Raw genomic sequence first — 13918 nt, 5'->3', positions numbered from 1 at the left:
ATCATTGTCGAGCGTTATAAGCTTTTCCCACCATGGTATACTCTTTCCATATTTTCCATTATTCTCATTACACATTGAGGACAATGTGCGGTTTAAGTTTAGGGGTAAGATGGCTTTGTTGCATTCTATTTAAATTTTTGAGCTTTAATTGCATGATTGAGAGTTGAGACCCATTTTAGCGATGATTTTGATCTTTTGAGGTCTATGTTCCATTGAATTGCAAAATTTCTTGACTTGAGAGTTCAATACTCCTTGTATGCCTTTGGATGCCATTTAGGAACAATTTTTTCAAAATTTTGATTTCATGCTTGCTTTTGTGGTCCATATCATCTTGTTTGTGAGAATACTTTGAAGCTTGATTCTAGAGTACTACATTTTCACACACACATACAAGCATTCATTTATAGGGTACATGCTTAGTTGATTATTGCTTTGGTTATATCCTAATTGAGCTTGTAAACTTTGAAAGCTTTTATTCTTGACAAAATAACCTTGCATGCTAAATAATAAACCCTTTTACCGAGTAGCTGAGATTCTTGCCTCATTAAACATTGAATTCTCGTGTCGAAAAGTGAAAGCCCAAACAATAAAAAAATAAAAATAAAAATAAAAATAAAGATAAAAATAAAAAGAAGAAAGAAAAAAAAAAAAAAAGAGTGAACGTTTCTCACCAAAGGTGGGGAGTCGAGAAATGAGAAGATGAGAGTTGTTTTGATTTGTAGCCTAGTTGATTTGAGCTTGTAAGTCCTTAGGGGTGTCTTTACACCTAATGCCCTAAAGCCGTCCAGTTTGGGAGTTATTGACCTAACGCTCATTCCATGAATCTTCTAGAAAACTTAAGAGATCTTTACACTGATCTTGTAAAAAAAAAAAGATAATAAAAAAAAAAAGAGCATGTTAAAATAAATTGAATAAAAGGTTTATTTCTTTGTCTGGATGATTGGTATTTGATTTGTGTGTTAGTTTGAGACCGGTTGTGCCCATTTCATTGATTTGCTAAGATAGCAACATATTTGATGCCAGTTCACTCAAAAGGATGCTAGAGTTGATTTGATTTGCATGATTATCTTACTTGATGTGTGGAGGACAATATTTGCATACTTGTTGTTGGAATTTTGGAAATTACTTAGAAATGGTTGAAAAATGGCATACTTGAGGTAGTTTTCTTTCAATACTTGTTTGGAATGTTGGTGCCTCTTAAGTGAGAAAGAGCTTAATGTTTGTGGGTATCATTTCTGGAAACCTTTACGAGACTTCACTCATCCACTAGGAGTAACCTAAGGGTTCAAAAGGCTTGTTCCATATGCTAAATGCAACTGTAATCCCTATGAAAACGGTGTTATCCATTTATTGCTTTATAGTTCATAGTTGTATAGTTGTTTCTTTCTTTTTTATTTCATAGTTCATTGCTAGGGACTAGCAATATCTAAGTTTGGAGGTGTGATAAGTGCTGAAATATTGCACATTTTAGCCCTAATCTAGGGTATTTTAGGCCTTGCATCTATCTTTATATTCCTATTTTAGTCCTAATTTGTGTTTTTGTCAATTTCAGGTCAATAAGGTTCAAACAGGCTAAAAACAGTTCATTAAAGCCTTTTTTAAGTCAAGCAAAAGTTTCAAGAAAAATCAAGAAAGAGTCCGAAAAAGTTTAGAAAAATGCCAAGACAGGACCTACGATCAATCGCAACTTCCTTATGATCGATCACAATGCCACGTCATTGATCATGCCATATTGTAATGATAAGCTAAGGTAACAGAAGCATTTGCAAAATTCACGATCAATCGCAAGGAATTCACGATCGATTGCAGTCCTAGTCAACTCCAGCTCAGCGGATAAGGCAGCCAGTTGTCAAGATAAGAAGGCCACGTCAGCACGATCGATCCTAGGGAACTTACGATTGATCGTAAATCCCTGTGATCGATCGTAACTGTGTTGGCAGCGAGCTGTTTTATTCCTGGTTTTGCCCGATCTTCAGCTACCAAATGGTTACAGGATTAAATGATTTTGGGGGCTTATTTCGGGGCTATTTTTGGCCTCCAAGGGTTTTGTACAAAAGGCAAATTAAACCATTTTGTAAAGTATAGCTTTTATATTATTAGATTAGCTTTTAAAAAGTTAGAATTCTCTCTCTAGAATTAAGGTTTCAGAAGTGGAGGCAAAGAAGATCTCTAGAAAAGCCATTTCTCTAGGGTTTCAAGCATCAAGATCATAGGAAGAAAATGAAGCCATGTTTGGAGATTGCCCTTGAGGGTTCCATGACCACATCCACCTCCTCCATGAGTGGCTAGAGTTCTCCTTAGGGCTTAGATGAGCCCTAAGCTTGTAATCTAAACCCTTATCCTTCATCTTTTTAGGGAATTTATGTTGTAATTGATGCTATAGCCTTGTGTATATAATGAAATTTGGGTTTTCCTATGATTCTATGGTTAAATTCTTCCTAATAATTCTCTATGTTGGTTACATGTCTATGTGTGATTAATTGAGTTTAGTGATGATTATGCATGATTTTCATTAGATGCATTTGTTGATTAATTTGATGGATTATGCTTATGCTTGATGGATTACACTACACATTTAGTTTAATTGTTGGTTAATGGTAGTTTAATTGCATTTTAATTGTAGTTAGGTAGACAATCCATACTTGAATTAGATAATCCATGCTTATTGTTGCAAATTGCATTATTTTCTAGATTGATGTGTACTGCAATTGTTGATTAATTAGATGGTTTATGCTTATACTTAAGGAATTGCACTACACCTTAATTCATGCTTGTAGTTCGGTAGACAATTCATGCTTAAATTTGATATCCATGCTCATTATTGTAATTAGTCGCCACATTTTGTTTACAACATTATTTTTCCCCAATTAGTTGAAGGCATGTGGTTTAGTGAATGAGCTTAGTGGTGATTCCTTTGCCATAAGACTCATCTCCTATCTCTTACACTCTACTCATTTTAGTTGAATTTGCATTGCATGTCTTTAAGTTCAATTGTAGTTTAATCAAACCAAACCAACTTTCTTTACAATCTCATTAGCACTAAAGTTTAATTTAATTCTCGCACGTGTTCAATCTCCTAGGACGATCCCTTCTCACTATACTTCATTGTATTAGTGTTAAGTGGCTTTTATAAATTTTAAAAGGTGATGCCCATTTAGCACATTCTCAATCTCTTCAAGTTAGCACATTTTCGTGCACATGCTAATGTCGCATCAATGACTAGGAAGAAGGCATAATATCAAATTTTAAATGAAGGGACACGGTTGTATCAAAGTGTTGGTCCTAAGGTCTCTTAAGGAATGTTTGCCTGTTTAATGTAAAAAAGCCTTGTTTCAGTAGCTTCAAGTATGAATTCTACCTACATTGTGTGTTAAAATAAGGTACAGGGATAGTATTGTCATTTACTCCTCAGTGACATATTTTATACACTGGTCTAAATTTTATACACTGTTTTAGCTGAAATCACTATGATTATGGAGGTTCAGCACTTGAAATTTAGCTACAGGTGTTCACAAGGGTATTATGGTCTTTTCTCAGCTGTATTATATGTGTACACGTATGCCTTGATAGCTACATTGTATTGAACAGCTGTTATTGAGCCTATATTGTTAATTATACAGTCTTAGTACCTTTATAGAGCTGAGAGTAGTATATAATTGTTACAAGGGTATTTTTGGGTTTTCTATGGTGTGCTCAAGGGTGTGACACGTGGCTGTGGTCCAAGTAGATATTCCTCCATTGATATTGCAATGCTTGGAGGCTAAGCAAAGAGATACATTACATTACAACCTCACCTTTATGAACTGAAGTTACTAGTGCACAAGGTGTCATTATGTGGTGAGATATCAAAGGAAGTGTCTTTTTACTAAGAGAATGTCAGAATTGTCCTTGTACAATCATTGGCTAAATGGTGATAACAATGTATTAAGTGAAAAGCAGCCAAGTATTTGCATTGCTCTATATATATGTTGTTATAGAGGTCTTTAGGGTTTTAAGCCTTGAGAATACACTGTTATTTAAGCTACAGCTAAGAACACTCGAGAACATGGTGCTAAGCAAGTTTTTTTGGGTCATTTGATAATGATCCAAGCAAGAAAAGTTCACTGATTCAAGCCTTGTGTGTGTACTAATTGCTGAGATGTTGCTACTGTCAAGTTTACTAATGCAAAGGCTGGACTGAGTACTGAAATTGTGTTTCAAGCTGCTGTGGTTACTTACAAGGGTTATCGCATGTGTAATCTAGCTTATTACACTTGCTCAGTACATAGTTTTACACTGAAACATGCCGAATGTAATTTTAATCTCTAATACCTGTGTTTAAGGTTGTTTTCTGGTTTATTGCTGTGATTTGAGTTCAATATGATTAAGACTTGTTGTTCAATGATTTATCTGAGTGTTAGTAAGTATATTTTGGTGAATCAAAGCTGTTGAAATTGGCTGTGGGATTTTAGTGTAGTATACTTTGGATTTGAGTGTTGAAAACCCTGACTGTGGACTATGTTGAGCTTTTCAAAGTACTGTGAATGAACTTTGTGATATACCCATACTATACTTGATTGTTGAAAGTTATGAACATGAGTACTACAGTGAAAGAAGACTGTACAAGGTGCTGGTGAATTGATCTCGAGAGAAAATTCCCATTTTACCCCTCAAACCCTAAGTGCAGCAGTTTGTGGTTTTAAGGTAATAACTTGGTGTTTTGAGCTGTCTAACCTAATTCAATTATAGGGAAAAGTTGATTACATTGTTTTATATCTGTAATGGTGTGTGTGGTGAGCTATAAGAGCTTATTTGGTCTAAGCAAGGTTGCTTAGGATAGGGGGAATGCTTGTGTGCACTTTAATCAACTAATGTGTGTATTGGTTGTGAAAACTAGTGTTTATTCTTGTACTTGGGTGTGTGCAGAGAATGAGATAGCTGAGTGTGTAACAAGATACATACAGCTAGTAGTTGACTTCATATTGGCTGAGCCCAAGAACTAAGGTTTTCCTTAGTTAAGAGGGTTTCCTTGTAATCCTTGTTTGCATTGATCTTTGTATGATTGTTTCTGTGCTGTGAAGACTTTAACCAACCAAAGTTTTAACCAATTCACCCCCCTCTTGGTTCAACACAAAGAATGGGTTACGGTTATTTTATATGTATACATATATACATAGGTGCGCTTAAGCATGAGATAGTTACTAGTACGGTTGAGTACTCAATAATGGCGTTGTTCGTTATGTGAGTTATAACCTGAGTAGAAGAGGAGCTCGGTTGCTCCAGGGTTGCTGGGTGCCAGTTCTTATTGAATGAATGGCGTGAATTTCTAACTCGTGGATTGTGCTATTCAGTGCTTGGTTGTTCTAGTCTTCTCATTGCTTTCATAGTGTGGTGCTTGGCACACGACCTTAGAATGATTGTGTATCGCATAGTGCGGTATCCAGGGTGAGGTGTATAAGTTTTACATGTTATTGTATAGGGTCTTATGACCATAGAGGTCAAGCTTACAATGTGAGGTTTTCGTGAGAAATGTTTGACTTTAAGAGGTTAGTGTTTGTGATTTAAGTCACGGTTTGGTACGGAAGTTCTTTTCGAACTGGTTTGTGGTAGGTGTGCTAGAGATTGATAGAGTCACGGCTATGGTCCAGGGATCGTGGACGTGTGTTCGAGTACTTTAGTACGGTGTAATACCCCGATATTTTAAAGGATTTATTAATTGAAATTAATTACTTTTATTTTATTTTTAAATGATTTTTTTGATTTAATTTGTATTAATTGTGTTTATTTTAATTTTTAATTGATTTGTTTTATTGAGTGCTTAAATTAATTGTTTTATTTTATTTATATTTCGTGAATTATTAATATGATGATTATTGTGTGTGTGCTTAATTATTGATTGAATTGTTGGCGTGTTAATTTTATTGGTATGGTGTGACTTGGTTGTAATTTATTATTTTGTTTATGTGGTTAGTGTAATTAGTTTTTAATTTTTTTTATTTAAGTGTTTATTTAATTATTTGGTTTATTTAAATTAATTGGATTTGAGCTTAAGGGAAGTTAGACAAAAAAAATGTGGTCTTGGGCTTATATGAAGCCTTATTGGATTAATTAATAAAGACCCATGGTTATTTAATTATTTAAATGATCATTTTTGTATTAATTATAAATATATATATAATTATATATAAATATAATTAATTAATAATTGTTATGGATAGATATATATAGAGTTATATATTTATGGATATATATAGGTCTATATGATTTAATTAACCCATGGGTTAATTGTGGAAGGTATATATATATATATATCTGTAATATAATATATGTTTATAGATATATATTATTTAAGAATTATTATTTTATTTGAAAGTCCTAATAGGAATAGGATTTGGATTCTAATGTGTATAAATATACGCATAAGACTTTAGGTTTAAAAGTTTACATGTTAGAAAAATAAGAGAGAGAGAAAAGGAGAAGGCCGACAAAGAGGAGGCCGGATTAGAGAAAGAGGACATCGGATTTAGAAGAGGCAATCAAGGCTTGAAGTTTCGGTTTCATTTTAAAACCTTCAGGCGAGTTCTTCTCTAACTTTTCTTTTAGAACTCATAAGGATTTCACCTTGAGTATCAACACTTTGATTAAATTATTAATTTAAATCTTGGTTAGAACGGATTAATAAAAAATATTAATTAATTTTATTTGATTAAATTAGAATAGAATCAGAGTATTAAAAGCATGTTTTACTATTATTTTATTTTTGAAATTGTTGGATTTTAATTATATATATAGGTTGTATATATTTAATATCAACTGTATGCTTGATCTATGACTTAAGATGGTTATTTAGGGTTTATATAATTTCTAAGAATTTTGTGTAATTTTCTAGAATTTTCTGGTAATTTTCTTTATTTTTAGGAATTTATTATATATTTATTTTCCTATAATTATTAGAAAATTATATATAAATATATATTGTTTATATATATACGCAAGTTTGGTGAATCAGCGCATCAGACAAGGGGGGGGTGAATAATCCAGTGTGGTGCAATATAGTATATAGGTGAGCATGTAGATCTAGGCCACTGGTGCATTAAGATGATAACTGAAAACGATTCGGTGTGATGCGGCGCATGCTATTACGGTACGCATGGAATTTGGGCCTCTAATGGGTTTTGATTAATGGGCAGTTGATCTGGTGTGGATGAGTGCATATGAGCTTATGTGAGATAATCTGGTATGGGTGTATACATATGAGCTTAGGTGAGATAATTAGGTGTGGGTGCATATATGTGAGCTCAAGTGAGCTAATCTGGCGTGGGTGCAATTGTGTGAGCTCAAGTGAGCTAATCCAGTGTGGGCGCGCTCACAGTAGCGTTTGAGCTCAGCCAATTATTTTTCCTGTTTGTTGCATAAAATTAAAACGGTCATAACTTAGTCATCTTAAATCGAAATTGGGTCATTCTTGAGCTCAAATTCAAGAATTTTTCGTCCTCTTTCCAATGGTACCAATTTCATTATCAGATTCCTATCATACTAAGAGATATTTACATTTTAGTGAAATGATGTTGGAAAATTATTTAAAATGATATGGAGTATTTATGGGAAACAATTTGTGACGATATTTACTGACGTTTAATTTGCGTAAATGTCGTTAATTAATAGTTTGGGGATGGAAGGAGTTATATATATACTTAATTATATATTTGTATATATGATTTAATTAATTATTGTGTAGAATGGAAGGAACTATATGTATATATATATTCATTAATGTATATGTATATATGATTTTAAATAATCAAGGATTATTATTGAAGGTATTATACTTACATATATTATATAATATATGGATATATGTATACATCATTTAAGATAATTAAATTATTATTCTTATTTGATATATTATATTAGGCTGGTTATTAAATTAATCTTATGCATATAATATGCATGAAATGGTTATATGTGAATTAATTTATTTTTAAGTTTAAATTGGGTACATGGTTGAATTGTAGGCATGGATAAGTTGTCATAGGTGTAAATATATTGCCTAAGTATTGGTATGAATAAAATACATATATAGAAAGTATGGATGAGTTGCTAGTTTAAAAATATAAATATGTATATCTTTGTGGAGGTATGGTTGAATTGTCAATGCATAAATATGCATACGTGGAGGCATGGTTGAATTGCCAATGTATAAATAAATATACTTGTTGGGAGGCATGGTTGATTTGCCAATATATAAAATAAATATAGTTATAATGGCATGGTTGATTTGCCAAAGTATAAGTTAATGGCTATGCATTTTAGATGTTTAAATTGCATCTATGGTTATTGTATGCATGGGTTGAAATAAGATTAGATGTTCCTAAATTAGAATAATCTAATACTTACAAGTAAGTGTATTATTTTATATATATTAATAAAATAATACTGGTGGAGACATGGATGATTTGTCAAAATTTGGATATTGAATATGTGATTTTAATATTTACAGTTATTATTAAATGTACTATTCCATTAATTATGTTTTATTATTTAAATGGTTTAATAATCATTTAGCTAGATGGGATTAAGGTTTAAGGGTCTTTTCTTTAAAAGAAATAATGGATTGGTGTAGGTATGGTTAATATTTAATCATTATTTATGGGTTTTAAAAAAATAAGGAACCTAGTATTAGATGTGGTTGGTGTATTATATATAATTATTTATATAACAGTGTATTATTGTTTATTAAAGTTAAAACTTTATTAGGTTTGGTTTTGATCGTAGATGATCTGCTTATTGGTTTTTAGAGGCCTGGTAGAGTGAACTTGCTCGTAGGATTTAACTCACGATTTATTTTTCAGGTTATTAGAAGTTCAAGTCTCAAGGTTGAGGATCCGTAACTGGAGGACTTATCTATTCTTTCTATTTTATTTCAAAATAGGATATTATTACTTCCGTAAGTATTAATGGATTAATAGATAGTGGATTTTGGTTAAGGGGTCCTTTAGTTACAGGATTCTCGAGTTATAAATTTTGGAGAATTATTAATGAAACTCTTATTTAATAGATTCCCTTCAGTAAGTTATTTATTCTTTTTATTTCTTTTTGTACTCTATGCTTGTTTAAATACTTTAATTGTTTTGATATTTCCTTGATTTTGTGCGCGGATTTGATCAACCCGTGTTCCGAAATTAGGGGGTATCACATACGGGTTGGTTATGGTTGTTAAGGAGAGTCGGTTGGTACTAGAATGTATAGGTTGACATAGGCATTGAATAGAGTCTTGCCAGTGCTGAGTGATCGACTTATAAATGTGGTTCATTTCATAGTCTTGTGAGACTGGTTAGTTAAGAGGTAGTTTCCATTTTGGAAACCTATGAAGGTATGTTATGGGTGTTTTGACTCTTGGTGGGCTAATGGTATGGCACGGTTGTCAAATGACTCTTAAGGTAGGGAATAATGGTCAGTTTTAGCTGGATAATGCAGAATTCTATGATATAGGCAGTTGTGGTTGTTGAGGTGTTTGGTTGTTCACGAATAAAGTAGTGGATGGTAGGTATTATTTTACCATGTGGATTATGTTTTAGAATTAGGAAGTTATGAACTGCGGTTGTATTCCGGATGTTTTTAGGGTGTCGGAAAGTAGTACTAGTAGTTAAGGATCTAAAGGGATAATTTATTGATTTAAGTGATTTAGGACGAGGATGATCTCGTAGATTTAACAGGTTGCCCCATTTGACTTTTCGTTGGGGCCAAGGGTGTTCTAAGGAACGGTGAAGAGAAAAGGTAATGGTATCCACGCTAGGGTGTGATGTTTCTTTGGCTAAGTATGTAAATTTCCTTGTGAGGAATAGTTCGAGTAACCAATTAAATATTAGCGACTAATCGTTGTTGTAGTTGGTTTTGAGGAAACAATTGGACGTTGAGCACTCCGGTTTTGGTGCTCATTTTCCCTTTTGGGATTTATCAGCATGGCATTGCCACATAGAGATTCTTTTCCTTGTAACGGATTAGCGGTCGCTGTTAGGAGTGTCGAGAGTGAGGTATACTCTCGCACTATGTTTATATCATCTTAGGGATGCTTAAGGGGAGATCGCTTGGTAGTAGCTTGCTGATTCGGTGGGATGAGAGGTTTGAGTTGTCATTTAGGAAGAATAGTAATAGAGGTGTTATGATATGATGTCTTAGTGCAAACGAGTAAAATGGTTTAAGGTGTGATTCGAATGTGGATTATAGAGTATGAGTTGATTTTCGTATGTTGTCAAGTGGATGATGGGGTTATGCTTCGGTCGATACGATTGTGGACTGTTTAGTCTTTTAGAGCCCATGAGGGCGGTGTTGCTATATAGGCACATTTTTCTTCTGACTAGTCAATGGGTTGCTGTGACTGAGGTCACGAGTTCTATGTACACAGTATTGAGGCAGTGTCTCCTAAGATGGTAGAGATGGAATTCATGTCGAGGTGTCATTTTATGGCATAAAGGTTACAATTTGAGGATGATTATTTTTTAATAGAATGGGATGCAGTTTTTAGTAGGTAATGGTCATTTCTAGTGACAGTAGGTTGTGAATGTTGATGCTCTTGTATGGTAGTCCTGTTGTAGGTTACATTCTAGCACTTGGCGTGCAGGTGTTGCATGTTCGATTCATTATATCTAGCATTGAAGGTGCAAGGTTCCAGTGTCGGGTCCCGTAGGATTCCCAATGGGTTTTGGTAATGTGAGAAGGTTTATTTGTTACAAGATTGTATATATTTGAGTTCATAACCTTATATGGGTATCTTATTTGGTTCATCTCCTTGTATGTAAGGAGTTCAGCTTTATCTCGAGTGAGATTAAATGTCCATGGTTACACGTTTGACGGGTAATGTGTGATTAGGTGTTGAGTATATCCAGGTCGAGATTGTCAGTCTCGTTAGAGAGCAAGGTTTAACACCTATTCTGTTTGTTCGGGTCCTGATAAGGACGTCATTGGTTGGTGTAACGACCCACTCCACCACATGGTATGATATTGTCCGCTTTAGGCCTGAGCTCGCACGGTTTTGTTCTTGGGTTTTACCGCAAAAAGCCTCATACCAATTGAAGTGACACACTTACATATAAGCACTTCACCTTTCTCTTACCCAAGCGATGTGGGATTATGCACCCGTAGCTCGCCTAGCGTGGTAGCCTGTCAGTGTCTCGTACCTACCCATGGCACACTGACCCATAGGGTCATCACAATCCACCCCCCTTGGAAGCCCGACGTTCCAGTCAACATACTTCCGGCTGGGTTAGGCTCTGATACCATTTGTAATGACCCACTCCATAGCATGGTATGATATTATCAGCTTTGGGCCTGAGTCCGCATGGTTTTGCTCTTGGGTTTTACCCCAAAATGCCTCAAACCAATTGAAGTGACACACCTACATATAAACACTTCACATTTCCCTTACCCAGGTGATATGGGATTGTGCACCCGTAGCTCGCTGGTGGAGTGGGCATTACAAATGGTATCAGAGCTTGACCTAGCCAGAAGTGTGCTGACAGGGACCTCGGGCCTCCAAGGGGGGTGGATTGTAATGACCCTATGGGCGGGTGTACCGTGGGCGGGTGCGAGACACTGGCAGGCTACCACACTGTTGAGCTACGGGTGTGCAATCCCACATCGCCTGGGTAAGGGCTGGGTAAGGAAAATGTGAAGTGCTTATATGTAGGTGTGTTACTCCAATTGGTATGAGGCCTTTTGGGGTAAAGCCTAAGACTAAAACCGTGTGGACTCGGGCCTAAAGTGGACAATATCATACCATGTGGTGGAGTGGGTCGTTACAGTTGGGATTCTTGTTCCTCCACTTAGAGTTATGTACGCCCACGAATTGATGGGTCTGTGATAGTTTTTCCCTTGTTAGAGGTCCCCAGTAAGGTCTTGATGTGATAGTTTAACTAGCTCCTATGAAGGAAGGTGAAGTCTTGGGTTTTAATGGCACTGTTTTGAAGATAATAGTGACCGATAGAGTGTCGGGTGTGAGTTATTGACCGAGGATTGTGTCTTCCTAGCATCTGGTAGTAGCGGTGATGGCTAGGGGATGTGTCATGAACTGTAAGTTCCCGGAGGAGTAGGTGATGTAATATGAGTCTTATACTCGAATGTTTTCATAGATGTTTGATTTAACAATGTCTTGGAGATGAGTATTGGCATCGTCATACAATTATGTGATTTGAGATGTGGATATAGGGTTCCTTGAAAGAATATTTGTAATGACTGACTCTAGTTTCAAGGTTACAGGCAAAAGATAGTTTTATAAGGTATTTTAATGAGATAAGAATTGAATCGAATGATGTTATGGAGTTATCTACCTGGTAAGGGTGTTATGAGAAGATCAGGGAGCTTTTATATTGGTCGTTGATTGTGGAATGTTGTGTTACGTTATCCTTTAGTCATTTTGAGTTGTATGATTAAGGTAATAATGGGATGCTTAGAGCGATAGGGTATAACGATATGACTGTTGAGGTTACGTAAGGTAACAAATGGATGGCAAGTAAGGTTGTGGTCATCTTATAGACTATGTGAGACTGTGTATGAGGTTTGGACCTAAGGATGGGAACAACGTCGGTGTCGAGATCAAATAGATTATGAGAATGGCCTGGCCAACCATTTCTCCTTAATTAGTCCTGTTGACCCTACGAAATTCTCCTAAGGGTAATTTATTACTTTTGATGATAACAAACCATTTATAGTATTCAATGTACTAATGTTTACATTGAGTTTCATGATAGATTAACAACAACATAGTAAGATGGCAAGATCAAGTCCACACTAAAATGATCTCATCAAGGACAATGAAGTTGCAATAAACCTTATTCCGAATAATTTCATTAAAGCAACTCAGAATTGATGCAAGGAAGTCTTGGAAGCCATAATAATCATCAATGGGGTAGACAAGTTGGTGAGAGTCTTTAGGAACTAAAGTGTAAAGAATATGTGAGATCATTTGAAGCTCAAAGTAGGATCATGCATCACTCACAAACCTTGATTCTTCACCTTCATGCTATTTGAGATGCTATGCATTCATATATTAATTGGCTTTAAGCATTCAATTACAAAATGAACTCAGAGCAGTAAGAAATCAAGACAAAGCACAACTCAGTCGACTCACTCTCAACCAAGCCGACTTGGTTTGCCAATTGAGCCGACTCATTCTCTGTAGAAGCTGACCTGTTTGAACAGAGAGCTATATTTTCAGGTATGGGAACTAAGGACAATCAAGTTGACTCAATTAATCATCAAGCCGACTTCCCTCTTAACTGAGCCGACTCAATCTTTGTAAAAGTCGACTTGTTTGGACAGAGGGCATGTATTTTTCAGAGCAAAGGAGAAAGGCAATTAAGCCGACTCAGGATTAAACCAAGTCAACTCAGTATTGAACTAAGCCGACTTAGTTCAATACTGAGTTGACTTCTACTGGCAGTTAACAAAAGCTGCTGCAAATTTTTTTCAGTCTTATAGTCCATGTCTTACTTTATGCCTCTGCAGATTCTCACCCATGCGCATTCTGATATATTGGTTGTTCTCTAACTATATTGAATTGTTTTGTCTTGAAGTCAACAGCTATATTGTCTTTGAAAGGGACATATGCATCACACATACTTCCAACTGATAAATTTGCCCAATGCACAGAGTGTTTCTAACTAAAGAAGTCTTGATGTGTCCCAATCATGGAGAAGGTTCTACAATGGCTATTTAACCAAGGAAGAGTCTATATATGCTGATATATGTTATCTGCAAAAGGGTGCTTGAGCCTCAATACACAGATTTATATTCAGACCTGTTGCCCAAGAATGGACTCTAGAGGGGGGTGAAAAGAGTCCTTGTCTAATAATGGTAGATTTAAAATTAAGTAGATGTGCAAGATGCAATTTCTATTTGACAAGTATGAGCTAAACAAAATCAGTAAATAGATATAGTAGTA

The sequence above is a fragment of the Cornus florida genome, unplaced genomic scaffold (genome assembly GCF_030987335.1).
Source record: "Cornus florida cultivar Cherokee Brave unplaced genomic scaffold, ASM3098733v1 CherokeeBrave_3.0.0_Hap2_Chr04, whole genome shotgun sequence".
NCBI lineage: Eukaryota > Viridiplantae > Streptophyta > Magnoliopsida > Cornales > Cornaceae > Cornus > Cornus florida.
The sequence above is the reverse complement of the archived record's forward strand: the minus strand, read 5'-3'. Positions refer to the sequence as shown.